This window comes from Apodemus sylvaticus, chromosome 2 (assembly GCF_947179515.1).
Source record: "Apodemus sylvaticus chromosome 2, mApoSyl1.1, whole genome shotgun sequence".
Classification (NCBI taxonomy): domain Eukaryota; kingdom Metazoa; phylum Chordata; class Mammalia; order Rodentia; family Muridae; genus Apodemus; species Apodemus sylvaticus.
In genome coordinates this window covers 55,231,235-55,258,320 of record NC_067473.1, presented here as the reverse complement: position 1 = coordinate 55,258,320, position 27,086 = coordinate 55,231,235, and the positions used below count along the sequence as shown (strand labels likewise).

Genomic DNA, 27,086 nt, shown 5'->3' with positions numbered 1-27,086 from the left:
CTCATTGGGTGTGGTTGGTCATCGCTGCTATGTGGATCTTCATGAGTCTGTCTCCACACACACTTTCTTTTCCTGGCTGATCCTAGTTTGAACATTGAGGTAACCCTGAGCATCCCTTTGACAGTGACACGTGGTTGCTAGGTTCTGCACTCAGTTGCTCCTGTTAGCATTGGGTTTGGATGGACAAAGGGTTTCCTGGCCCTTAGGTGCTGAATGGAACCTATTCATACAGTAGTAGGTTTACAGACCCTCACAGGGGTGTTACATTATCATAGGCCTGATGATGGAGGGAAGGGTCTTGATGCAGGTGAGAGACTGCAGACTCCCTTACATGAATTTAGTTATTGCTGTGGTTTGACCATGTCCATCATAGTGTTATTCACAGTCTGAATTTAGCTCTTTGAATTTTGTATTTTTCCTCAATTTCATACAGGCTCTGTGGCAAGATACGGCTCTGTCATTTTTCCCACTTCTTGCTTGAAAATGCATCTATTTGGCCCTCTCCTCCCCCTGGAGTTTGGGTGGGTCCCATGGGCACCCTTACATACTGGGCCATTTGCAGCATCTTGCTAGTTACAGTTGAACCTTGCAGTCAGGAAAGGCCACCTACCAGGATTTGGAAGATTTCTGCTACTTTGTGGTTCCCACGAGGAGGTAGCTTCTAAAGACAGCCTTTCCTGTGCATTTGAACCACTGAGGGAGTTTCTTTTAACATCTTTTGCACTCAAGTAATAAAAACCTATCCCAAATCTTCTTCATGACTTATCCATGGCCAGTGACCTTGGGGGCTTGTGTCCTGTTTTCAGGGAATCCTTGCCAGTGAGGAGTCGCTTTGTTCACAACCACACTAGGCTGCTTATCTCTCTCTGTTCAAGGCTATCGGCAGTTGTTTCTGCTTGCCGATTGTGTATGGTGGCACACAGGTACAGTACATACTGTCCGTGCTTTAGAGCCTGGGGTGATTCCGGGTGAGCTTAGTTATGGTTGTGGTGAGAAGGCTTAATTAATCACCTTGCTCTTAGAGTTGTTTATGTTCCTTTAGCTTTGCCTTTTTTTTTTAAGCTTCAGAATTTTATGGTGTATATAAACTCTGTCAGAGGGCATCATGGTGGCCCCATATTTTTAAAAAAGCACTTATTGCATAAAAATGCTTATGTTTTGATAGGAAGAAGTGAAACATTTTTAAAGGTCATTCATAGCTCTTTTCTGGATTTCATCTTTCAAATTTAGCCCTTATGTCTGTCTTTGCTTTGTGGGGGCACCTTTCTTCCTCCCCCTCCCCCAGTAGGCAAGTATGCCCAACTCCCTCCTTGTTCCAACTTTTAGGGCGTTCCAAGTTGAGATTCTTCCTGCTGCCAATTGAATTCTGGAAGAGGACCCAAGGGCGCTACTCATAGCCACCCATCTTTGTGATTATCTAATGAGCCATGTGCAACAAGGATTTCTTTGGCTTAATGAACCAATGTCCTAGTTACTCATTTCATATTATCTGCATGATATTTTCAAGACCAGAATTTTTAAAAATAAAAGGTCAGGGCTGGGGGTACTGCTAGGTGAGAGAGATTTTTGTGTAAGTAAGTGTGGGCCTTGAGTTCAATCCAGCACTATAAAATCCAAAAAGATGATTTGGGATTCTGATCAGCAAAGATGTTTTCTATTTGTCTTTAATGATCTTCCTGAAAACATGTGGAATGTTAGTTCCACTGTTAGGAACATTCGTTCCACTGTTGGGAACAAGGTGGTGACATGAGGCACAGCCTCTGTCCAAGTGGCACCATGTCGTTAACCCAGAAAGCTTCCCTGTGTTTTTGAGGAAAGCCACCGAAACATCCTAAGAGTCAACTAGAAATGGCTGTGCATTCACTGAGTTGTTAGTGTTGGAGGTACCACTTGACTGCAAGAGCAGACCTGCAATTGTGAAAGTTTACCTAACAGTTGCCAACACAGTGGCACCCTTCTGAGGTGAGAGTTTTAAGCCCAGGCAGGGTTCCTCACCAGGAACCTGGGGGTTGGTGGACATTGCAGGCGATCCCCCTCAGATATCTGGGGTTGTGGATGTGAGTACTGTTCTCAGTAGAGTCCTCCTAGTCTTCAGTATGGAAGTCTAACTAAAATGTACAAGTAAACACAGTCTTTCTGGTTACACTTTCTGCTCAAAAAGAGCTTTGAATGTGTTTGGAATGTGCCTGGGAAGTTTTGTAGGATGCTGGTACGCTGTGGCTCTGGCGTACCCAATTTTGACCTTCCCCTCCCTCATTCTTTCTGTCTCTTTCCGACTCTGAATTTTCCAATGTTCTTTTTGGTGTGGGTTCTATATTATGTTTATCTGCCTTTCCTGTTTTCTCTTTCCAGGGCTGTGGGCGCAATAGTTCAGTAGGTAGAGTGTTTGCTTTGCATTCATAAGGCCCTGGGTTCAATTCCACAAAAAAACAAATTGCCCAGAAACATTCTGGAAGTTCCTACATCATCCCCTGACCCCACCCCAACTGATGACCATCTAAAGCTAAAGACAATTTTGATTCTAATGTTAGGATTGTTTTAGTATAAACATGCTCGTGCTGATGGGTAGCAATAAACAGGAATTACTTCTGAAATTTCAATTTGTTGATAGTAGGTTAATTCCTGACTGGATGGATAGTACATGTGACATATGCCCTTTGCTCTTCAGGAGGTGTTCAAGAGGAATTCAGAAACATGCCTGAAGACTTTCTGCTAGGATTTAAGTTGCCTTTTAAGTAACAAATTTCAGGGTTGTTTATAACAAGTTAGTGAACAAAAATATTGTTTGGGTTCAAGCAGTGTTTTTAAATTGCTTCAATTATGTTTGGTATGAAGAGCGTGACAGTCAAATGGTGTAAACCACCACTGTCAGATGAGCATGCAGTCTGGCTGTAATGACCTCCAGAGCTAACGGAATGCAGTCCTTTTAGTCCCATGCCATAGAGTTGGCCTAAAATGACATACCTGGCTAGTGACAGAATTGACAAAGGGCAGGTGATATTCCTCTATCAAAAACTCAGGTGACTTGGAAGGAGAGTAGGCCAAGCAACATGAATTTTTGCCTTAGATGCCACCTAGTTACTTTAGATACCACCTAGTTACCTTAGATGCCACCTAGTTACCAGGTGGGGATTGGTCTTTGGAAAGAAATTACTGAGGAAGGTCCCTCCCAGGTCTGGGAAACAATTCATTGTACTTTGTTCTTTGCTACAGTTTCTGTTGAACCAGGGCTTCCTTCAGGCCACCAGGCCAGTGCTTGGCTGCTTCTCAGCTAACTGAAGTGGATACTCATTCAAGGGCAGAGCTTCCAAATTTCATCTCTGGTAGAAGGAGCCCTCCAGTAATACTCAAGGCAGGTCTTTAAGGGGTTCTCTTTTCATTCTTTAACAGTTTGAGAGACCTGTGTTAAATATACCTATGTGTTAAATATACCTATGAGAATTTTGCTGTTTCCAACTCAGAGTTGTGTTGTTTGAGGTTGGAGAATAGAATTTGTGGTTCCTAGTAACCTGTGGCCTGGCAGTTGGGCAGAGGGAAAGCCCAACAATCTGGAACAATCTAGAAGGGGCAAGGAAAGAGGAGCTTTCCATAAAAGTATTAGAGACAAGCTGAGGGATTGGAGCTGGTACTGAGCAGCCCATGACCACAGTTGTCTCGGCCATTCTTAGCAATTTTTGGTCTTGCTTGGCTGTACATAGGATACGATTCTTTTGCCCAAAGGAAATGAGAATGAGGCATGGAGGTAAAGAGAGGGAAGCCCTTTGAAGTTCTACTTTTCTGAAGTGTGTGATACCCACTCAGGCTGCTGGTATGCAGGAGCTCATAGGCAGCAAAGATATATGTCTCAGAGTTCTGGAAGCCCAAGATCAAGACACTGTCAGATTCTTCTTGTTTGATGAAGACCAGCTTCCTGGGTCATAGTGATTGATACCTTTGTGCCATCGCTTCAATATGGCAGAGAGGAGGCAAACTCTGTGTGCCTTGTTACTTGTTGAGATAGGTCTTGCCATGTGATAGCTCAGGCTGGCCACCAATCCCCTGCAATCTTTTTGCCTCAGCCCAGATCTTCATGTGTTTCAACAGGTTACTAATTCCATCCATAAGGGCTCTACCCTCCTCACCTCAGCTAAGATGATTTCTAAAGCTCTTGTCTCCCAACACCTTCTAAGACATAGGATTTAAATAAATGAATTGGTGTAGGGTGGGTGACAAAATATTCAGTATGTAGGGAACATTCTCCTTGTGTCTCTTAATTTAGTAGTTCTAAGAAGGGATTTTTAGGAGCTGCTGTGGGGAGAGGGAGATGCGATGGGGGCTGGCACGTAGGAAGCCAGGGAATCTTATGGGAAAGCACAAAGGAAGATACAAGAGTTGTCTCCCTCTTAGAGAAAGGTATATTTTATCCTCTGAGGATGAAAGGGAATCTTGGAGTTTATTGCAATAGAAAAGTCCAGAACTCAAGTGGAACTCAGTTTACCTTGAAGATGTATTTACATCACTTTTAATCAGAAAGGAAATAAATGCCTTAAACTCTATGAGAAATTATGGCCACAGAGTTATCAAAGAAGAGAAGGTAGTTTGTGATTTAGAGTTGAATCTAACAAAAAATAAAGGCCTAAAGTCAGACAGTAACTTAAAAAATAAAACTATGGAAAAATGAATGTGTAAAGTAGATATTCACTTAGAATAATATATACACTTAGGTGTTTTTGTTTTAAGCACACTTATATGTAGCCCTGGTTGGGATTGTAATCCTCCTGCCTCAGACACCTGACTGTTGTGATTACAGTTATGGCCCTACTACATTGCATCCATCTTTGGTTTTTCTTTAAAACATTTGCTTGAGTAGTCCTAAATTGTATATGAATGTTAAAAGAAAACTTTATTAAGTAAATTCTAAATATCTATGCTATTAATCATTTTCCATGTGATAGCAATGTGATTTCTTGAATAATAGATTTTTATTTTTTAAGTTGCACATTTATGGAATCAACCAAGCAATAGAAGATTGGAGAAAACAATCTTGTCATGTGTACTGTCAGATGACTGTTTGTATGCCATGCACATTACATTGTGTTATAAGTCGAAAGGTATTTAGGATATATTGGAAGATGTGCAGAGAATATATGCAAATGCTCCTAGTGCGCAGAATGCACTGTGCTTACAAAGACAGGAGGAGAGGAACTCTGTGGTGGTCTGTCCTGGACCCCTTCTCTAGCCATGATGGAGTATTGAGAGAATGGATCTTTTGGGTTCTTGTGTAAGCAGCCACAGCTTGAGCGAGTCCATGAGTGCAGTGCCCATGTCAGATACAGGAGATCTTTTTTGCTGCACATCTCCCTATTCTCTAGCCCTCACTAAAAGACAAAAGCATACAGTTACATTGGGAAATCAAGCAGATGTGTCTATCTGCCAGGTATTTTTTATATATTTTTATTAATTTTAAAAATAATTTCATGCAGTGAATTTTGATCATATTCATCCTAATTTCTTCACCTCAACTTCTCCCAGATCCATTCTCACTTCCCTACGCCCTTCTCACTTCGTGTCTTTTTTGGGTTAATTCAATAACCCTTTGACATTCTGGCTGTGGGACCATCTGGATTGCAGTTAACCTGTGAAGAGCAGCTCCCTTTAAGGAAACTGATTCTCCCTTCTCCAGAAGCCTTCAGCTGTCTGTAGCCTCTCAAAGCTGCCATAAGCCAGTAAGTCTCAGGGCAGTCTTATACCCTGCCCAGTTAGCAAAGTAATAATAGTAGGCTCACCCCCAGGGTCTGTGAGCTCTCCAACCTTGGCCTCATGGCTAGATTTATAGTTACCAGGTATGTATCACCTTCTGTGGGGTGGACTTTCAATGCATTCAGAAAGCAGTTAGTCACCTCCCTAACATTTGTGTCACTGCTGTATCCATAGGCATGACTTCAAGTGTCGGTTGTTATTGCAGGTCGTAGGATTCTCAGCTGGGTAAGACTTGATGTTGATGGCTTTTCTCCCTGGCAGTCTGCACAGCATCCTGTTACTGTCTTAATTAGTATTAGAGGTAGGATGCGTCCTGGTCAGTACCCACTTGGTTTCTCCATATCCTGTGACCAGTGTATGTGGTACCTTCAGCAATGGTCTTCAACAGCGAGGCCTTACCATGCAGTTTTGTTAGGCAACCAAGAACAACAATGACAACAGTCTGTACTGTTTTGGGGATTTCCAGAACATCCCCAACCACAAATTTGAGGGGCGGTGTCCCACACCTCAGCACTGGGCTTTTTTGTCTGGCATCCTGTGTCTCCAAGGTAAACATGATCCCCAGAGTAAAGTAACGCTAGTTAAATTCATTATTTTCGTCTGCTTTTTGGAGACATCCTTTGGGTTAGACACCTCTCCTGTCTTAGCCTCCTATCTCTGTGTTTCTCTTTTCTGTGGGTTTTTCCTCCATTTTTCAAACAAAATACAATCTCATGGAATAACCTTTGTTAGATTTTATTTCTATGTTATTATTTATAAGTAAAATTTAAAGTTTTTTGGGTTTGGCTTTGAAGAATAATCAGTAGTCTTTCTTACTTTCTGACTGAGTCCTGATTCACCTGTCCCACAGCAGTGTTAGGGACATGCCAGCTCCCTCTCCAGGACTTACAGAGGCTTATTCTTGTGTGTGGTCTGAGGTGCAGATCTGAGTTTATCTCTCTCTAAACCGCTCTCCAGCCTCTCTAACACCGTTTCTGGTCAAGTGCTTTTCCACGTGTCTCTCTCAACTTACACAACTGTGTGGTTCCTCTCACCTGCTCTTCTCTTGGTTGTGTGGATTCCTTGGTCGGTCTATCTGTCTGATCTGCCTGGCCATTATATAGGCTAATGTTAGACTATATCACCTGGAAGGACATCCCCCCTCCCCCCAAGACTTGCCTCTTCTACTCATTCACATTTTTCAATATGAAATTCCCTTATCAATCATTCACTTATCAATCATATTTGTGGAACTTATGTTAGTTTTATGAATTTATTTACAGTGAACTGACATTTTAATGACATTAGCTTGTTCTATATCAGAAAATATAAGATATTTGGTTGAGTTTTCATTTCTTCCTCCTTTGAGATGTCTTAAAGTTTTCCTCTGATGGGCTTTACACATTTCTTATTATGAAACTTGCATTTTTTCCCACTTAATATTCTGTTGAGCAGGTCAGTACATGTTGACCTATTTTATTTTGTAAAATGGATCCAGAGAACTCTGCCGTGTCCTAATTTAATTTAACTTTGCCTCTGTTGATGTATGCTTGTTACTTTTAATTTTTCCTCTTCTCAGCAGCTAGAATTGGAATTACTTATTCATAAACCATCTGGATTTTGGAGGTAATAAATGCTGCCTAGTTATCCTATTAAACCATTTAACAGAGTTATGCAAACTTTATTGCATATGTATATTGATACCAGATCTCCAAACTTATTTTTAAAGATTTATTTATTTTCCATGAATACACTGTAGCTGTCCTCAGACAAATCCAGAAGAGGACATCAGATCCCATTACAGATGGTTGTGAGCTACCATGTGGTTGCTGGGAATTGAACTCGGGACCTCTCTGGAAGAGCAGTCAATGCTCTTAACCACTGAGCCATCTCTCCAGCCCTCTCCAAACTTTTTTTAAAGGTAAAAAAAACCATGAAAGATATTCCTGCTCTAAAAGCTGTGTGTGTTCATGAACATGAGTTATATAAGGTAGAAGTGGCTGGGCATGCAACTTAGTAGCTTAGTGCTTGCCTAGCGTGCGGGAGACCCTGGGTTCAGTACCAGAGCACTACAAATAATAAAGTAGCAGAAGTCACAGTGCTTGCCTTGAATAACTATAGCACAGTCTTGGAAATGATATTTACATACATTAGAAAGTATGTAAAGTTCCCGTGAATGTAGATCTTGAATTGAGCCCAAGAGAGTGAGTCACTGGGTCTAGTGATACACACCTTCAATCCTAGCACACCAGAGACAGGAACAGGTGGATCTCAGTGAATTTGAAGCCAACTTGGACTGAACAGCAAGTTCTAGGTTAGCCAAGGGCTTCATAGTAAGACCTTGTTTTAATATCCTCCTCCCCAAAAGAAATTGCTGAAAGTGGTTTGGTGTGCTAATGGTTTGGTGTGCTAATGGCATGGGTTAAGTTGCCCTTGCTTTGCCAGTGACAGTAATGGCCTAGACTAAAATGGTATCTGTATACAAAAGATAAGGAAAGGACCACAGGTGATGGATGACTTTGAGGTGAGGCTCAAATAAACATTTGAGGTTTGATCTCCTGCTGGCAAGGTACAAATCACCCTAAAATCCAGAGGTTGGAGTCAACAGCAAAAGCTGGTTTTCTCTACTTGTGTGCTGGGATTGGGAGTTCAAGATTGGGGACGACTCTTATGTTGAAATCATATTAGGTTCCAGTTCTCTTCCAAGGTGGTGTACTTCCTGATGCTGGTGGCTTCTGGGGACTTCAGTTCTCCGTGAGTCTCTCCAGAGTAGAGTGTCTATAAGACCCGGCAGCTTCACCCCAGATAAGTGATCCAGGGACCCAAGACAGGTGCCTCAGTACCTTTTAATGCTTCCCTTGGAAGCCGTTCATTCTCTCTCTCTCTCTCTCTCTCTCTCTCTCTCTCTCTCTCTCTCTTTCTCTCTCTCTCTCCAGTGTATGCTCTAGAAGCAAGCTGTAAATTCAACCCACATTCAGAAGCAGAGTTTCATGTTTTCGTGGGGAATGTCTAAGAATCTGGCAGATTGTGAAACCTACACACTGTCCTGTCTGTTCTGAAGAGGAGGGATGCTAACATTTTCAAAAGGGAAAAAGGCACTTCTCTCACACCACCCCCGACCCCCTCTGTGGTATCTACAGAAGATCAAGCTGGCTGTAGTGTTGAATATAGATTGAAGTGAGACCTACCCCGTGCAGTCGTCAAGCCGTCTAGTGAGGATAGATTGAGTCGAGGGCACTGAGAGGGGGGAGGTAGAGCAGGTGGAAGGGCGGAGGCAGCAGAATGATGAGCAAGTGATAAGGGAGAGAGACCAGGCGTGTCAGAACTGGGAAGAAGGCAGGCTCTGAGGGGAAAGGAGGCCGCTTGGGTTCTAAGCATCCAGTGGGCAAGTCCCAAAGAGTCCAGAATACACAGCCGGGACCCAGATTGAAACCTTCTACCAAAGGGGCCCAGCAGTGATAGTTACACTGTCAAGGACTGAAAACGCAGAGAAAGCAGCCTGGCAGGCCGGTGCCTGTGCCTGTGCCTGTGCCTGTGCCTGTGCCTGTGCTGTGGTTTGGAGCAGGACTAGAGGAGAGAGCCGCATCTGCAGCATGGCGGGGAAGGGAGAACCAGCCGTGTTCTTCAGCAGGAAGGAGAGACTCTGGAATGATCCAGAGCCCTCAGGTGTTGGGGTTTGAAGAGGGCTGTGTTTGAAATGATTGTGTTTGCCCGCAAGACTGCAACAGAGATAGCAGGTTTTAAGTGGAATACACGTTTTGGAAATTGGATTATAGCATCTACAGTGATGGCCTTTTAAATGCTCAAGATTGGGAGGACGAGTGGCTGGCGTTCCAGAAATCCTTTCTTTGATGCTGACATACTGTCTTCTGGATTCCTTTCAGAACCACCATGTGTCCCAGGGACGGGACCCTCTACAGGAGGATTTTCGTTCAGGAATCTCTTAACTGTGAGTGAAATCTGTTTACCTTCATAGCTTTCCTTCTTCCACATACTGCTTTTAGCTGTCCTTGAACTGTGTTTATTATGTGTGTGCATGAACAAGCATGTACACCACAGCACACACGTGGAGGTCAGGACGACTTGGGACAGTTGCTTCTCTCCTCCCCTAGTGAGTCATCATTCCCAGGCTTTGAGGCGGACACCTTTACCCTCTCAGCCATCTCCCCAGTCCCTGCTCCTCTCCCCTTCCCTGCTGGGTTTGCTTTTTAATGCCTGTATAAGAGATTGTGTAATTCCCTTTTTTATCTTCCACATTAAGCATAATTCTCTTAACATTATTGTTAATTAAACTTGGAATTTATACATAACAAATAAGATTAAAATGGTTAATTGAGATCATACTGGATACTCTTCCATATGTATATATCTATATGATAAAGATTTAAGGTTAAGCGAATCGAGGACTTTTATACATTAAACATCAAGGTCCCCCTAAATTGTGTGTGTGTTTCCTCCACCATGTGATACAGTGATTATTTTCCAATTTTTCTTTTAAGAAAAATACTTAGGCCTACTAAATACTTAGAGAATCTAAATCAAAATGGCAAAAATTACTTAGTGCCAAATTACAGATTTTTTTTTTTATGTTGTTGCTGCTGTTTTGTTTTAAGATAGGATATTATGTAGCCCGAGCTGGCCTGAACTTGCTGTGTAGCTGAGGCTGGCCTTGTTGAACCTCATCCTCCTCCTGTTTGGATTTCCCCAGTGCTAGATTACAGACATACTCCTGAAGAGTGTCTTTGTAGCTCAGGCTGTGGGGAAGGAACTACGTATTGCTGATGAGTTCCTTTCAGAACAAAGACGTTTGATTGTGGTCAGTGTGGTCTTGAAATCAGTGGGACAGCCTCACATGAAGTAGTCCAGTTCTGCAGAATGTATAGGGGTGAGCATGGGGAGAGACTGGAGGGCCAGGAGTAGGAGAGGAGACAGCTGAGATCTAGGACCCGAGACCTGCTATTTGTAACCCAGATGGTACAGGCAGAAGGTGTGTGAAGGGGTTGCAGGCTGCAAACCTGCATTGACTCCAAACACATGGTTCTTAGTTTTCCTTACAGAGAAAAAAAGGGAGCGAGAGTGTGTCTCAGGAGATCACTACATTTTCCTTGTGTTACAGAGCTAGAGAGATTCACAGCGCCCTGGCTTTTACCATTGTACTTGGCCTTGGTTTTTTTGTTTTTTTCTCCTCCCTTGTCCTGGTTCTTACTCATCCTGTTTTCTTCTCTTTTTCTATACATTCTTTTGTGGACATGAACAGATCTAGAAACTTTTTAGGTCACTTATTCCATTCCCAGTTTCCCACACACTCAGGAAATACTGTCATCCTCCCAGCTCCTCTGATTCCAGAATGTTCGGGAAACTTCTCTGTCACTAGGCTTCTAGGACATAGGTTACTGACACTTCATTTTCAAGTTTGTCGTCCAAGCTGGTAGCTCCTTTGGAGAAAGGGGTCAGTCAGACTCATTTGAGCACTCCTCCATTTAGTAGTGACCAATGAATGCCTGCACGCTCTCCCCTTCTCTTCACTGCACACTGCCAGCAGCAGTGGCACCGAGGGCTGCCTATCTGTGGCTTGAGAGGTGGACTGTGTTTGATGGGCGGTATCTTGGGGCTGACTGAAGTTGAGTGACACAGAGCTGCTTATCTGAGGTGTTCCGCTGTAGATGTGCCAGGGATGGACCAGGAACTAGAAACCAGATGCTATGTAGTGTGATGTGGTGAACATTGTATCTCAAGCCCAGACTGGTCAGAGAGTTGGCAGTTTACTTGCCTGCGTGGTCTGGTCGGTCTGAGGACTGTCTGCAGTCCTTCAGAGAAGTCGCTGCTCCTCACCTTGGGGAAGAACAGGGAAGCGTTCCCAAAGCACCATGTGGCAAACTCTAGAGGTGGGGACTTAAAGGGCTTGAAGGACTGGAGAGATGGCTTAGTGGTTAAGAACACTTACTGCTCTTCCAGAGTTTCTGAGTTCAAATCCCAGCAACCATGTGGTAGCTCACAACCATCTATAATGAGATCAGATGCCCTCTTCTGGAGTGTCTGAAGACAGCTACAGTGTAATAAATAAATAAGTAAATCTTTTTAAAAAATGTTAAAAAAAAGAAAGAAAGAAAGAAAAGAAAGAAATGGCGGGCTTAAGGCTGGTGGGGGGAAGTGGTGGGGCATGGGGTTGGAGAGGGCCCTGCATGGGCTGCTGACGTCCTGATTTTTGTGGGGAACTGTTGGAACTTTTAAATGTGAAGGAAGGGGGGTTATAGCTTGGCTAGAGGACTTGAAAAGCTGGCAACTGCTTGAAACAGCTATGGCGGGAATTTAGAAAGAAGAGGGACAGGAGAGGAAATGGTTGCTTTGCAGTAACCAAGACATGCATAGATTGAAGGCAGGGGATTGAAGGGGCTGAAGAATTAGGGGCCTCTTGACTGGGAGCTGAAACTACATTATATTATATTATTTTCTTAAACCATTGCTTTTTAAGACAGTTTAGGGGTCTTCTAAATATCTGAATTTTTTTTCACCTGGCATTAAAATACAGTTTTCTGTTTTTAAATGCACAGGCAGCCTCAGGTACAGCACTACCATCTGTCTCCTGTGCTGACACTGTATGCAACTAAGCAACTCCTCCTTAGGATAAGTCAGCAAGGTCTGCCATTTTGTGATAGGCTAACTTCACTTCGTTTAGTGTCTTCAGCTGTGTTGTGGCATGTGTCAGAATTTGCCTCGGTGGTTTTTGGGACAGATGCGCATTACACAGAATTCACTGTCTCCCTGCTTCCAGTCTGCACACACTGGGCTCACAGGTAGGCTTCTTCGGGCTTTCCTGTTGTCCAGTAAATGTATCCAGCTCCCCGTGCGTTAGTCTTTAAGAAAGAACTGGGGGCTAGAGAGATGCCTCAGCAGCTGTGAGGACTTGCTGCCCTTGCAGAGGACTCGTGTGTGGTTCCCAGCACCCACATAGTTCAACCACATAGCACAACCAGTTCCAGAGTATCCAGAACCAGCTGTGATCACTGTAGGCATGAGACAGACACACACACACACACACACACACACACACACACACACACGGAGCATGTATATACATGCAGGCAAAACACTTAAACACATATAAAGAAAATTAAAAGTCAAAACAGTCTCAGAGCTTTGCTCCAGATGGAGAATTGGTTGTATAGAGCCCATTCAAGCCACAGTCACTGGTGTGCTGTGATGCTTTTTATAGTTTAATTTTGAGTTAACTATCAGAAGAAAACTTTAAAATTTTTAATTTTTTATTTTTTCATTCATTCATTCATTCATTTTGGCCTTTTCGAAACAGAATTTCTCTATATAGACCTGGATATCCTGGAACTCAACTCTGTAGACCAGGCTAGCCTCAAGCTCAGAGATCCACCTGCTTCTGCCTCCCAAGTGCTGAGATTAAAGATGCAAACCACCACTATGAAACTACCTTAAAAAAAAAAAGAAAAAGGAAAAAACCTAAGAGGTCTGTCTTAGAAAAGGGAAAATACACCCCTCCACACACACATCCAAGGTTCTCTACTAACTGTATAGTAGCCAAGTAATCCTCGTTTCATGCCAAAAAGTATAATCTGAGAATTGCTGTGTTGAAAGGTTGCTTTTTGGGAAGAAAGGAAAAAAAAAGATCTCTTTTTCTGGATTGCTATATATTATGTTAGTGAAGATCATTGTGTCAGTTCCTCTTTGAAGATCTAAGAATGACGACCATGGAATCCAAGGCTGTTGGAGCAGGCGAACCCGTAGAGTACCCAGAGCCATTCATTGAGCTGTGCTTGCTCCCCAATGGCCTCCCGGTGGAAGCTGGGCCTTTGGTGTAGTTTGCGGCTGGCTTTGTGTGCACATCTCCATTCAGTGCGTTGCTTTGGAACCTGTGAGAGGCCTGCTGGTGGAGTTTTATCGGGATCCCACGACCAGTTGTTGGAGAGAGCCGTGGTCTGAAGCTCCCGCTGGTTTTAGAGTTATTCTCGGAAGCCCTTTTTTGGAAGGAGATAAAAGGAGGGGAGGGTTCCCGCAGCCAGGTTCAGTCTTGCTGCGAATGCTCTGGGAAAAGCTAAGTGGTTCTGTGGGAGCACCCAGGGGATCTGGTTTTGGCCTGCCTGCTGTAAAGTTTCTTATCTGTCAGTGGACCATGTATTTCCATTTCTAAGTGACTAGCAAACCTAGACTCTGATTTAAAGTGGGTTGTCTTGTTGACCACATAGCATTTATTGGTGAAGGCTGTAACAGCAGCTAATTAAGTTCAAGTCTCTGAACTTATTTCTCCTCTTCAAAGTCATAGACAAAGAAGGATGTCTGACTGAAGCCAATGGTGTGAAGGTGCTGCTGTTGCCTCTGAGTGTGAGGGAGGGAGGGTACACAGGCTGCGGCAAAGGGTGTTTTTACAGTGTGCAACTTGTACGACTGTCTGAGTCAGACGAGTGGGCGATTCTGGGCAGAAAAAAAACTGAGTTTTCAAGGAGTAGTGGGAAGAATCCATACTGAGGAGAACAGGAGTGAGGCCAGGAATACACTCTGGCAAGGGGAGGGTTGTTCCAGAAGAGGAAGCTGAGTGCTCAGGTGGTGGGCCCACCAGCTGCAGGGAGAAAGCTAACCAGCAAGTTACAGACCTGGGGCCCAACAGGAAAGGATTTCTCTCTACCCCAGACGTGAGAATCGCTCAGTCTCAGGTTAGTGGAGATGGACTCCTGGGGATTGCTAGCTAAAGGGGCTCAGAAGAGTCCCACATATCTTAGGCCTGACTTGATAATTCAGTGCTTAAACATATCCAAATTGATAGGCTTACATTCAGAGACACATGGCAGTGAGGTTTTTGGTGCGTTCAAATCCTCAGTTTGTTACTTACTGCACAGCACTGAGTCAGTGTTTCTTAATAACAGACAAGGAAGCAGAAAATGTCTTCATAGCTTCCATTTCCTGTGTATTTAATTCAGATAGGGTGACAGAACCCAAGTGTGAAACCTTCCCAAGAGAGCTGGCAGGAAGGTGCTGTATTTCACACAGTCTTCTGCCTATAGATAAAGTTACTAATTGGCATTTCTCACAACATGCTGGTTTGGTTCCCTTAACCACAGTGGGTCAAGAGCGCCAGAACTGAGGTTCACACAGTCACTGGGAGGCCAGTGTGATAGACAAAATGGAGTATGTGCAACTGTCAAGTTATTAGGTGTGTATCGTGCAGGATAGCTGGGATCTTGCAGCCTCCCACAGCTCTGTGGTGCATGGGTTTCAGGCATTCTATCTACTTTGCTTTGGCACTGGCTTTTGTCTTCAGAGTCTGCATTGTCTTATGAAACCCAGACTGCTTTGTAGTTTTAGTTGGTAAAGGCATAGTTTCTGAGAGATCATATGTCAGCTAAGGTTCAAAATCAATATATTTACGTACATGCTAAACACAGGTATTAGATGCTTATATAAGGCTTTATTACATGTTTGTGGTGGGCAGTGCATGCAAAGAGATCCAGATTGCTGGACTCGGCAGATAAGCTAATAGAGCCCTTGTTGAAAAGACACAAGGATCTGAGTTCAATACCCTGAACCTATGTAACAAATTGGAGGAGGAGGAGGAGGAGCAGGAGGAGGAGGGGATGATGGTGGTCCACACTTGAGAGTCCCAGTTGTAGAGAGGTAGTGACTGGTAGGTCCTTGAGCTTCACTGGTCAGCCAGCCTACTTACTTAGTAAGCTCCAAACCAATAGAAGACTTTATTTCAAAAAACAAGGTGGTTGGTAACAGAGGAAGGGCACTTGAGGCTGACCTCTGGCTTTCACAGACACTCACACCACACCTGTGAGAAAGAAAACCAGGTACAGGCTTTCCTCTTGCATGGTTTGATGGCGTGGGTCAGGTGCAGAAGCTCTGTCCGTCATGTTGATGTTTGAGAACTCCTCGGGGCTGCGGTAGAGCCCTGCTCAGCTTCAGAGCCTGGTACCGACACGTACCATTGTTTAACTTTGCAGAAAGGTTCTCTGCTGCCCTAGACCTTAAAAAGATCTACACCTGTCATGTGCCAACAGGAAGCTGGACCTTGTCACAGGGTGCTAGAGGCCTAAAGCAAACAGCGGCTGTAAAGGTCTCAGAAACCCCAGTGTATATGAGTCCTTTGTTCAAACAAAATCAACAACCTCGGTGCTGTTGTTGGAGCCCAGAGAGAGTGAGTGACTTAGTTGGAAGTTCTCTGTTAGACATAAGGGTTGAGGTCTCTGTGTGGAAGGGTCACTCACACTGGATGGCACAGCCAGAGGCAACCCTGTAAAACAGGGGCAGAGCAAGAACTTGACCTTGTGTGTCCCAGAAACAGACAAGTAGTTATATTTTGCATTTTCTTTGAAGTTAGAGCGGCGAATTAGACTGATCTAGAAATGACAGTAACTCAACTCATCCATTCTTGTAATAAACCCCTTCTGATCCAGTTAGTTGAACCTCTCTAGGTCCGGTATTCCCTGGTCTACTTCAGGAGCCATGTTGATAGTTTACTGTCACCTTTGCCTGGTTTATAAACATTTGAAAGTTTCAGTAAAAGTGAGTAAAATGACTACATAATAATTTAACAAGTTAGAAAGAAGTGTTAGAAATGACTCAGTGGCAAAGCATACTTAGCTGACCTTGGCCTAGGGTCATATGTGGAAGGGGATTCTGGGAAATGTAGTTCCCTTTAACCAAGCCAAAGGATTGAGGAACAACTCCCCCCCCCCCACACACACACACACAAACACATGCCCCAGATTTGTGCAGTGAAACACATTTCTTTATTTAATTGCTGTTTTGGGAACAGAGAGAAGTAGAATTATTTCTGTTTAAAATATCAGAAAAGTTTTGATATATTAGTTACCAAATATTTTGTTTGTTTGTTTGTTTTTGATTTGGTTTTTTTTGAGACAGGGTTTCTCTGTATAGCCTTGGCTGTCCTGGAACTCACTCTGGAGACCACGCTGGCCTCGAACTCAGAAATCCACCTGCTTCTGCCTCTCAGAGTGCTGGGATTACAGGCGTGTGCCACCACCGCCCAGCTAGTTACCAAATATTTAACTTGATTATATTAATTGTTTTCTCTCAGTAGCCTTATCTCTTTTTGAAATGGCATGATAGCTTAAAAACAAACAGGATTGATTCGATCATATCCTGACTTCTGAAAAAAAGTTCTTCTAATTTGACAGTTTGAATCTCATAATGCAATATTTTCTAAAATTTCCAAGTATGGTGCCATCTAGTGGTTGATTTCTGGACAGTAGTTCATGTTCCCCCCCTCCCCCCTTTTTTCCTGTTTAGTTTTTTCTGGTTTTTTTTTTAATTTTTTTCAAGACAGCCCTGGCTGTGCTGGAACTCAGAGATCCTCCTACCACTGCCTGGCTCTCACGTTTTACTTCCTGGTAAATCTGTAAGTTCACTTTTAATCATGCATCTTTTCATAAATATATTTAAAGGCACTATGCCCAAAACAAAGCAAATAACTTTCAAATGGAAAAAGAACGAGGGAAGAGAAGATGATTGGAGTGGTTTGTGTGTGTGTGTGTGTGTGTGTGTGTGTGTGTGTATCTGTACATACACACACTGAGTTGGATTTTTGTCTGTTTACTTGACGATTTGAACATACACATAAAGTCATTTTTGTTTGTTTATGAAAGTCATATAATCGTTTCACAAGTGTGATGTAAGGAGCACGGCTCAGCTCTGAAATCAGGCATGCACAGGCATTGTGTTGCTATCTGCCAAGTGGCATTCGGGCCACTTCGTGTGCTCCAGCTCAGTACACAGTCACCGACTTGGATTTCTCATGACAGGACCGACCTTTGCTGCACACCCCCACCCTGTGTGCACAGCCCCTGCACTTTCTGAGTGTGATGATGATAAAACTTTGCATAATGCCGTCATTTAGATTGAAATGGAATGCATTATTCACAGCCCAGAATAATCTGTACTTAGCTTTGTTTTTCCCCTCCATCATAACTTTGTTTTGTTTGTTTTTAATTAATGATTGTTTACGGGGAATCTAGATGACCGTAACACCTCACTCATTCCCAAACTCTGTCCAGACTTAACTTCTTATGTCTAAAATATTATCTGTGGTCCTGTAAGACAGACACTGATGTTTTGTGTTAGCTGAGTCACTCGGGGGTGGCAGTTGGTGGCCAGCACTTGGCCTTCCTCTCCAGTGCAGTAGGTAGTCCTTTCCCAAGGAGCTATGGTGTCTTTGTTGTAGGGTCTGGCTGGAAGCAGAGCCTTCTCTGTGTGTCCAGGGTTCTCATTAGCAGGAACTCAGTCAAGCAAGAGTGTTCTTCAAGGCAGAAGTATTAATTAATTTTGATAGTGTTTTGTCATAGAGAATATAGTGGTTGAATTTTCTAGGATTTCAACAAAGACAGAGTCATACACAAGACAAGAGCAGACAATAATTAAAATATTGTTTGGAGCAAACAAAAAACAGAAAGGATCCTTGACATTAGTTAGGTGACGTCTTGGGAAATGTGATGGAGAAGCCCATGATGTGATTCTTCCTTGTCTTCCTGGGCTTGGTGTGACCCAGCAGTGTCTGAGACGGTACTCTGGGGCGTCAGCATTACCCATGTGGAAGAAGAGCAGAGGGCAGGAGTCTGCACCCACTACTTCAATAGAAGCATTGACTGGGGAACTGTTACTAGGGACACAGAGGCTGCCGTTCTCCATGGCTAGCACTAGGAGGCCGCAGAGGCCTGACATTGCACACAGGTTTCTCATCAGGAGGAAAAGAACAAACCAACCCTAGGGGGACCAGCACTGTGCAGATGCCCTAGCTTAAAAAGGTTGGTATCCCATAATCCAGTGAACGAGAGTCTGAATTGGCAACCGCACTTCCTGTGTGTCCAGGACACAGTAAGTGTGAGGAGCTGAGCATCTCTGGTTAGGATAAACCCTGCTTCTTATAGTGGCACTGCCCGTGCTTCCTTGGATGCACCAGGCATCCGTGGTGAACCTCTGAATACAGGTACTGATTCTTAATGCACAGTTACCGTGTAGCTGATGGAACAGACTCTGTATTCCTCCAGTCCATTGTGTTAATTGAAAACAAACAGTTTTCAAAGAAAAAAGTAGTTTTGGCCACAAGCATTCTAAGGATATTCTAGTTAACTATCAAATATTACTTCAGACTCAAGCCTTTATGTCTTCCATTAAGTCGTTACTTCAAAAAGTGGTTGTTGAGCGTCTTTGGCCTCCAGGCCCCACTAGGCAGAGGGTGAATGCTGAGGCCTATTTCTATGTAACTGTGCTTTTCCTCGATTCCCTTTTTTGCCTTTAAAGGTAAATCAACATTTCGTGTCATAATTATCATTATTTCAGAGTTGGCCCCTTATTCAGTACCTGGTTCACTTCTGTTACCCTGATCTCCTGAACTCTGTAGAACTTAATCCATACTACATTGATTTCTGTGTATTTGCCATTTTTCCTTATTAAAATTCTAATTGTGTGTTCTGTTGCTTAAGGACAGGTGGTCTCTTATTTCCTGTGTTTACAACCAGATGTGATAGTAAAAAGGGCATGACAAGCTTTCTTGACAGTGTCACATCCTCTGGATGGCTTCCTGGGTGACCTCATCCTTTTCTCCAGCCCCACTCTCCTTCTTTTCCTTACAGCTCTGCTCCTCCTTTCTACCTCCCGCCCCCCATCATATTTCTGAGAGGGCCCCAAAGGTAGCTAGCTCACTTGATGAAGTGCTTAGCAAGCCTTGAATTCAGTCCCCAGAACCAAAGCCAGGATGGCGGCTGGTGTAGGCATGTAATCCCAGTGCTTGGCAGGTGCACTCAAGTAGATTCCTAGAGCCTGCTCACCAGGCAGCTTCCTGGGGGAGTTCAGGAATGACACCGGAAGTTGTCCTCTGACCTCCACACCCCTGGACCAGCCTACACACAAGCATGCACATTTACATACATAAAACAGACACGTAGGAAACTTTGGAGTAATAAACTTTATTGAGTCCTCTGACAGTTTTATCTGTCCTTAACATTTTATTTATCATTGTGTAATATAAATCCATAATTCCTGGGAGGAATATTACTATTTCTCTTCAAGGTATTAACGTTTTTTTTTGTTTTTTGTTTTTTTTTTTTTTGTTTTTTTTTTTTGGCTAGCTTTATCATGCCGCTTGAAGGACTCGGTAGAGATTTTAACTAAAAGTCTATGAGTCCAGTTCAAGTCAGGGACATTTCCTCTTTCATCCACAAAGAGTAGATTTGTTTGCCCACCTTGTAACTTTCTTTGTAAAGCTCTTGAAGATTTTTTTCCTTATTCTTAGAAAGTGTATAGTTTGAACAGATGTGAACATGTGTTCAGTGAAAGCTATTCCTATTCTATGAAATGACTTTTGATATGAATTATGAGTTACTATTTTTTGTATATTGATTTTATATCCAGTAACATTGATGAACTCATATTTTATCTTAACAGTTTCTCTTTGTACTTCTCGCTATAGAAAGTTATTCAAAGATTCAGTTTACATTTTTGTATTTCATTTGTATATTTTTGTGTATGTATGGTATATGCATCTATATGTTTACATATGTGTGTGCATGTAGACGCAGAAATTGACATCAGGCATCTCCGCTGGTCTCTCTCTAGCCTGTTTTTAAGACAAGGTCTTCTGAAGCTCACAGATGTGAGAGATGAGCCTGAGGCCACATGTCCTCCACAAGCGCTGGGGCTGCAGACATAGCTGGCTGTCATGTCTGGTGATCTGAGCTCATGCCCTCATGCTTTATTAACTGAGCCATCTTCCCAGCCTCTCACTTTTGTCATTTTAACTATTTATTAAGACTTCTATAGTAGTAATAATCAGCAGTGCTGCATTTTCTAGCTGTTAAAGGAAATACTTCATTAACAGTTAAACTGTGATTTCGTTGTAGCTTTTTAATGACTAACCATGTCTTTTTCTGTTCTACTATGTCAGATTTTATTTTTTTAAATATGAAGGTAACTCGAGAATGACTAAAACCATTAGCTGTCCCTTAAGAGCTTAATTTACCCCAGATAAATATTCTGCTCACTTCCCCAAAACCTTGATGAGAAAGTCACCCCTGTTGCCTAGCAGTGCTTGGTAAACATGACCTCTGTTGTATAAACTTGTCTGTGGTATTGGGAGGAACTGTGTGATGGGATGCTGTAGCTTTGAGCTCCCGAAGGAATCCTTACTCTGACTGTCATGGTAACTCTGCCACCAGGCTGGGACCACTAGAGGACACCCTGCTTTCTGTTTGAAACACAAGGCTTCCAAACCAGCGTGTGAAGTCCCCACCCTTGTGATTGCCCTTTGCTCAGTTCCTGTCCAGATACAGGAGAGCAGCTCATGGACAGACAGACAGACGGACATGTGCTTCTCCCTCCCGCAGACAGGAGTGCCTGGAACTTATCTTTAGATAAAGCAGTATTGTGAGAGCCACCATGCTCTGCTGCTTTCCAGGATTCCTAAGCAGGTGGCTGTGTGTGTGTGTGTGTGTGTGTGTGTGTGTGTGTGTGTGTGTGTGTGTGTGTGTTGGGAGAGGTGAGAATTGGGGGGCTCACAATGTGGTTTGAAATACCACACTGGTATCCAAAACAAGACACAGAAAGGCAGTGTTCACTCGAGCTGTTTTAACATTTGCTCTCAAGTTCTGATATTTAACCCTTAATAGAAGAGCTACAGTTTTACTAACTATACATACTATAAGGCTGAATATAAGGATAGCACACTATATCTTTTTAAAAAGTTATATCTCTACATAACTATCTGTACTTTTTTTTGAGACAAGGTCTTATTGTAAAGACTTGGCTGGTTTAGAATTCACTATATAGAGCAAGCTGCCCTGAAATTCACAAGAGATTTGCCAGCTTCTGCCTCTTTAGTGCTAAGATTAAAAGCGCACGTCCGCGCACACACACACACATACAAACACACGAAACTAGTATGATATATATTAATTAATATTTATTAGTCTCAAAATGATTATTCTACCAAAACCTTGTACTGTCCAGGGTGTAGGTATTTACTATTAAGAGTTGGCTACTAAAATTAAATGTGTTTAAAGATCCTTGGCCACAATATAGCTCAGTGGTAAATGTGAGGCCCTGTATTCACTCCACAGCCCTTTTCAGCTCATCGAGACTTTCTGAGTTACTCTAAGCCATATGTGGCTACCATATTTGATAAATATTCTTTCATCAGTCTAAGAAGTTTGATTGCACACTGTCCAGGTTTTATTATTTCATTAGGTTACCAGAGCTTTGCAATTGCATCATATATAATATATGCTACTAGAAAGTCTGAAAAGCATCTCCCCCAGGGACAGGCTTCAGTATATTGTTTATATGGTGATCTGCTAGAAGAAGCTGTTTCCCAGGTAAGAACCAGGGCAAGTCAGAGCTATGCTGAGGCTTACTTCCCAGCATCCCTAGGGATAACTTCATAATCAATTCTCCTTTGTTTTTGCTTCATCTGTCAGGGAATGTCGAGCCAGCGTTCCGGCACAGTTGAAGGAGTCCCTTGGCTCGTAGCTCTGGATGCTTAGCTCCTCTCTTCCCAGGCTCTGAGACACCTGCCAGAAAGCCTCTAGCTGGCTTTTCCAAAACACTTTAATTTTCAAAATAGTAATTAAAGAACTCTCACCAATGTAGTTGACAAACCCCCTCAGGCTCTTCAGTGTTGCTAGGGAAGTTGAGCTGGGAGTATATTTGTGTCTCAGTCAAGCTTCGTGGCCAGGGTTTGCATAAAGAGGCAAGGGGGGCTGTTTTGTGTCTTTTTGGAAAAGGGGTCTTAAAGGCGACATAGAATTGAATTCTTCTCAGGTTTCCTTTCTTAGTGGAGTGCTTTCCTCTTTTCTACTTTATTCTGGAACTTACAAGCCACTATGATCCTAGCACATTTCAGGCCAAAAGGTAAAACAGATTTATAAGAAAAAAAGGTTTAAGCCATTCTGTTGGGCAGAGGTGGTGAACAGATTTGATTTGGGGGCTTTCTAGTTGCTAAAGTGAGAAGAGGGAAACACAGAGTTGCATAGTTTGTGTGTGTGTTGACAACCAGAAGCACATAAACATCTGCAGAAACCAAACATTTCCTGGAACTAAACTCAAGCAGAAATGTGTCACGTGAACCTTTGTTTAAAGAGTCTAGTGAAAAATATCTTCAACCACAGTTACATAACAGGTCCGGGACAGCGCGTGTGCATTGATCAGGTTCCCTAGGAGGCAACTGGGAGGCCCGCAGGGTGTTCCTAGGCGCAGGGCAGGCGAGCAGAAACAAACTCTGCTGCCTGAGGTCTGGGCCTGTGCTGTTTGGAAATCTGCTGAAGAAGAGCTTCAAACAGTCGCCGTTGTTACTCTGATTCACTGTGTGTGGGCTCCTGACATTGCAGCATGGCTTCTGCATAATGTGCCTTCTCCAGTCTGCCTTCCTCCTTGCTCCGACCATGACGACTCCAGTGCAGACATTTTGTTTTGATGGTCAGGTAAAGCACTGAAGAAAGCAAAGACCATTTCTCAGGGAACTGTAAGAGCCAGCCCAGTACTTTTTGCATTCACAGAAGTCTAGTTCACTTCAGAGTAAAGGGCAACAGTAGAATCTTTAGTCTTTCAAAGCATGTATTTTTTAATACAAGTCTTTATAATAAAGTAGCTTAACCCTTCATAACTAATGTAATAAGGGCAGAACCAGCTCCTCCCCCGATATGAAGGGCAACTGTAGCCAGTGATCACAAAGGACTGTTTCTTTTATGAAACGTGCTCTTTTCTTGGATTATTAGGTATTGTGGTTTAAGTAAAAATGATCCCCATAGGTCACACATTTGAATGTTAGTCACCAGGGAGTGGCACTATTTGAAAGGATCAGGTGTGTGGCCTTGCTGGCGAGAGGTGTGTTCCTTGGGTTTGGCTTTGAGGTTTCACAGAGCCCATGCCAAGCCCAATGGCTCCCTCTTGCCTGAAGACCAGGATTAGAACACTCAACTCCTTCTCCAGCACCGTAGTAGCCATACCTGCCACCATGCTTCATGACATAATGACAATTGTCTAAACCCCCGAAACTGTCCCTGGTTAAGTGATTTCTTTCATCAGAGCTGCTATGGTCATGGTGTCTCTTCACACCAATAAAGCAGTAAGACATTAGGGTACATTCATTTTAAAATTTAAAAGCATCCTAGCCTGCCAAGTATTTCTCATAAAGACATGAATTACTAACTGACCATAGGGCTAAAGCACACATAATAATATCTGCTACTTGAGGCCAGATTACATCTACCCAGCAACGGAAGAGGATATGCTAATGGGGTTTATGGAGGTGTCATGGGTAGCTTTTCAAGTTTGGTGGTACGTGAGTGTGTGTGTGTGTGTGTGTTTCCTTGTTGGTGCTGTTGATTGAACCCAGGACCTTTATATCCCAGTATAAAGGGATATAACCACTATATACCACCAGGGACAGTTCTGAAGACCCCAGTTTAGATGAGAATCTCCTGGACAGGTGTTTTCTCGAAAAAGAACTGAGACTTAACCCTCCAGCATGACTCTAGCTAACTTTGCAGTTGATAAACGCTGTGCCACAGAGCTATAGGCCCTGCCCTTGTTTTTATGGGCTGGGATCTTATGATCTAAATTCAAGTAGTCTTTGAACTCTCTACAGGCCTCCCAAGTTCTGGGGTGACAGGTTTGTCTATTCCATGCAGCCATATAATGTAGGGGCTTTTTGTTGTTTGTTTTAGATTATGAAGGCTAATTCACAGTTTGTGGAGGATGGCCACACTCAGATCTCAACTAGGTTTTTGTTTGGTAAATGTTGTGTTTCTGGGACAGGAACCCAGGGCTTCATCAATGTAAGTGCTGTGTTACAAACTACAGTGTGGTTCTTGCATTTAGTTTTTGTGTGATAAAATTTGCACAGATATTTCTAGGTCTTCTAGACTTACAGCTCCTATCCTGTTTTTGTCTGTGGATTTATACTGATATCTAAGGAAAAAGACCGATTGTTGTTGTTTTTGTTGTTGTTACTGTTGTTGTTTTGAGACAGGGTTTTTGTTTTGTTTTGTTTTGTTTTAATTATATATCTCTGAATGTCATGGAACTCACTATGTAGATCAGAATAGCCTTGAACTCAGATTCACCTGACTCTGCCTCCTAAGTGCTGGGATTAAAGTCATATACCACCATGTCCAGATGCCCAAGTCCACCGTCCTTCTATAGAGTCCAGAACAAGCAAAGGCTTACAGACTGAGGATTATAGAGATTCCATATTAAAAGATAGGCTTGCACATAAAGACGTTGAAACACTTAACTACAGACTGAGAACCCCTGGGAGAGCTAAGTGAATAGACTTAGTCCTGAGACGACAGGAAGATCCTCTTGAGAAGAGCGGGGCCACCACACAGACTCTGTCCCCACCATCCCGTTTCACAGTCTCCTTCTGTACAGCCCAAGAGTCAGGGTTCCTGAGTAGCTTGTGAAGCTTTTCAGAGCCGGCTTCCTGAAAGCACACAGATAAGCAAATGCAGTGTTGGAAGAGAACACTACAGCAAAGCAAGGAGGACTCAGAGCGGGGAGGGCAGCGCGAGGTCACTTGGGTTAAAGCCTATGACATCAGGATTGGCAGGTGGAGGGGAGGGGCCTCACAGGGAGCAGCCTGGACAAATCCCTGTGGAAGAGGAGAAAGCCTAGTGCCTTGGGGGGTTTAGCCAGAGCCTGGGAGGTTGGAGGAGACCAGGCCCTTCCTCAGGCCTTGGAGGCCTTTGGCTCAGGAGCTGTCAGGAGGACCGTGGAACCTTTGAGAAGTTCCAAGGCACAAAGAGACAGTGCTCAGTTTGTAGTGTGCTGAGGTGGATTAGAGGGACAAGGACAGGAAACAGCAAGTTTGGCAAAAAGAAAGCATCCGTGAGAAATAACTAGGCTGAAGTGTTGACAGTTTTGAGGTAAGCATGGAGCAGAGCACAGCCTCCATTTACCAGACCAGGCCTTAGCCTAACAGGCTCCCGGGACAGCAGGAGTAAGGAGCAGTTTCTTGCTACAGTGTCACCAGGGCAGGGTCAGCTGAAGGGGTCCATGTTTTCAGCTGATTCAACATGAAATAAACCTTTGAAAAAGACTGCGGCATCTGTAAAAAACTTAAAATAATGAGATCATACTGATTTTTCTTTATAAAACTGCAGCAGAGAGACCAGTGTGAGAGACAGTCTGGGGAGAACAGTGGGGGGTCATCACAGTGTACACCAAGCCAAGTGATCCTTTCAGTCTTCATGTGTGCAGACAGCTTTACAATTGTGATTTAACATAAACATCCAATCACTTTCATGTTTTAAAAATAAGCCCAGAGTTTCAGCTTATCTGTCGATAACTCGTTTTCTTTTGAGATAGGACCTCACACTGCATCCCAGGTGGGCCTAGATTGGCAATGTAGTTGCCTCCAAATCATGGCAGTCTCTGCCTATAGCAATACACCATGTGTTCAGAGTCAGTCTTCCGCCTCTTTTGAATCAAAAGTATCTCCAGTTAGTCTTATGGCTAGAGACAGCAGATTCTATTGGGTGAAGGGTCAGACTGGTAAAAAGTAACCAGATCATGCTATATATATAGGTCTTAAAACAGAAAGAGCATAATTTTATACAAAAGATTGCTATGTTGTGTCTAAGGCCATAAATTTAACTTGTTCTGCGTCATCACTTAAAAGAACACATAAGGAAAAGAATAAAACTGCTATCTTTTTAGTCTCCTTGAAGCTTGTCCTGGATGTAATGTGGTTTCTTTTCTCCCACAGGCATCTCGTTGCTTCTTCGGATTAGAAGAATTGAGCTAACAGGAATCTGCAACCTCTCTGCCTTGCTGATCCACCTAGGCAAGGCTCACTGGTTTGCAGGAGTGTGTGACCACAAAACAGAGCCACTGGTAAGTAGATGCAGCCCTTCCTCCTATCCATTGTACAGCTTTAAAGAAAATGTAACATTCTCTGCCTTCCACATACACATGTGCAAATGCACACACAGGCATACAGGCACACACAATGTGTATCTTAGAACTTTAAGGTGTATTTTAATTGGGTTCTTTAAACTCTACTAGAAAGTGATAGTGGGGTAGTTATTATAATCAATAATTTAAGATAGTAGTAAATGGGTGTTTGTAAATGAAGTTCTGAGAGAAGGTAAGTTACTGATAAGAGCTTAAATGTAGGCATTGTGTGTTTAAAAGCCTTCTCCTAGGTTATTTGTTTCACTCTGTATTATTCAAATGCAAATGTGCAGGTGAGACAGTTTCTGTAACCCTTGCAGAGGTCATCTCTCAATGCAGTCCCTCGATGCAGGGTGGACCTGAGATCCAGGCCAGTCAAGTGGAAATCACACTGATGGCTCTACCTGAAAACAGTGGCTGTGCTGTCTGAGCGTACA

General features: G+C 43.2%; 1 long non-coding RNA gene across 2 annotated transcripts in view; it reads left to right on the top strand.

Annotated features, from left to right (window-relative positions):
- Positions 1-27,086, top strand: part of LOC127678441 (uncharacterized) — a 136,216-nt gene that overhangs the window by 10,242 nt on the left and 98,888 nt on the right. For both annotated transcript variants that reach the window (XR_007976560.1, XR_007976561.1), the window contains exons 2-3: positions 9,603-9,667; positions 26,462-26,589. This is a non-coding gene — a long non-coding RNA (uncharacterized LOC127678441). The remainder of the gene's footprint in view (positions 1-9,602; positions 9,668-26,461; positions 26,590-27,086) is intronic.